This window comes from Sinocyclocheilus anshuiensis, unplaced genomic scaffold, assembly GCF_001515605.1.
Source record: "Sinocyclocheilus anshuiensis isolate Anshui unplaced genomic scaffold, SAMN03320099.WGS_v1.1 scaffold532, whole genome shotgun sequence".
Classification (NCBI taxonomy): domain Eukaryota; kingdom Metazoa; phylum Chordata; class Actinopteri; order Cypriniformes; family Cyprinidae; genus Sinocyclocheilus; species Sinocyclocheilus anshuiensis.
Genome location: NW_015555819.1, coordinates 2,496,762 through 2,498,910, shown reverse-complemented (window position 1 = coordinate 2,498,910; position 2,149 = coordinate 2,496,762).

Below are 2,149 nucleotides of genomic sequence, written 5' to 3'. Positions count from 1 at the left end.
ATATACACATCTCATTATTGTGATGGGGGCCCTGCAGTAAGTCATAGCCCCGGGGCCCAGTGCGGTCTTAATGCGGCCCTGATGGTATGGGTCAAAATGATAGATATTTATTTTATGCCAAAAATCATTAGGATATTAAGTAAAGATCATGTTCCATGACGATATTTTGTAAATTTCCTACCATTAATATATCAAAACTTAATTTTTTATTAGTAATATGCATTGTTAAGAACTTCATTTGGACAACTTTAAAGGTGGTTTTCTCAATATTTTGATTTTTTTGCACCCTCAGATTCCAGATTTTCAAATAGTTGTATCTCAGCCAAATATTGTCCTATCATAACAAACCATACATCAATGGAAAGCTTATTTATTCAGCTTTCATGTGATATAGAAATCTCAATTTTGAAAAATGGACCCTTATGACTGGTTTTGTGGTCCAGGGTCACATTTTGCATGGATCTCCACATGCGCCCCAATGAGCAATACTTCATTTGTGAACGAATCGATTTTTTTAATCAGATTCACAAACCGCAACCGGTCTGAATTAAAGATTCAGTGAATCAGCAACTCATGATTCATTGAACTGCCTCGGACATGTTTAATTCGTAATGAGCCGATCAATAACCGACGAGGAAAGTGAACTTGTGTATCTAGATATGGTTTTATTTGGGACATTTAGAGCATGCGGATGTCAGCTGTTTTTGAACGAATCACCTGATCGTCTGAAACCACAAATTAAAGGCCTAAATGCAGAAGGCTATGGCGTTCAGTGGGGCGTTTTCAAACCATGGGCGTTTAGAGGTGGACCTCTATATTTTAGCAATTGGTTAAAACAGGATAAAAACGCCTGTATCGGTTTGAGTACTGCTACTATAACCACCCTGTTTTTGTTTTACTACATAAATAGATGCAGCATCGATCCCCACATAATAAATCTGTTTGGTGAACTGTTTAAAAAGTTCGGAGTCACTGAATGTATCTAATCCCATCAGCAACATTTCTAACCTAAAACCTGCTGAATCGTTTGAATCAGACCCTGCGTCCCAATGTGCATACTATCCACCCTAAATAGTAATGCCCTAAATAGTATTGAAAATTACTAATATCACATAGAATTTAGGATGGATAGTGTGCACATTGTTACATTACATTGTGTGCACATGTTACATTATTATGCCAATATATAGTGACTGTCTTTATGTGTATTTTAATAGGCTATACCCAGAAAAACTACATTACATACCCAAATTATATAGTGGCGCCCTCTAGTGATTGAGTCCCCATACTCCGGCTCTTCAGATATAGGAGAAGAAACAGTGAGGGCAGCGGTGAGCTCATCTGAGAGCTCAGGAGATGAGGACTGCACTGCACTCTCAGGAAGACTGGTGGGGATGGTTGACATACTCATATTGATGTTTGATGTGATGGTGCAAGATGATTGCATAACTCAGATGCTTATAATGGAAATGTACAGTATATACCACCTTCTACATGCATATAAGAGATAACTATTAAACTATTAAAGCTTTCAGAATTAACCAAGGAGTGGTGGATGAGTTCCTCAAAGACAAGATAACGTCTATGGGGCTCAGTATTTATGAATAAATGTTTAAAATGGTCATAGTCTGGATTTGGCACTGCAGGATTGGTTATGTTGGTATAATATACTGAAAATTGTTGCGTTGATGCAGAGATTATAATACGTCATTAAATATCAAGAATATAGGATGATATCATATGTGTATGGGAACATAATTATCAACAATTATATATATTTTTTAAAAATCAAATTGCTCAAATCAGTCATTACTTTGATCATTATAATTTACATATCTGAACATTTCCACACGGACCAACACTGTTAAGCCTGTTTTTGTTTTTTTTATCTCAATGCACAGAGCAGATTTTTCTCCAAGTTATGAAAATATTGATTCAAAATTCAGATGTCCGAAGTGTAAAGAGGATACTCACGATTACTCGCCACAAAATGCCTGATTCCTCTGCACTCATATTTATAGACTCACCGAGCATTCTAATGGAATGCAGCGATCATATGACGTTAACAATGGACCACACCCACTGATCTCATTGGTGGAAATTTGTCTTAAAACAGCACATCTGCTTTAAATATTAATAGTATTACAAA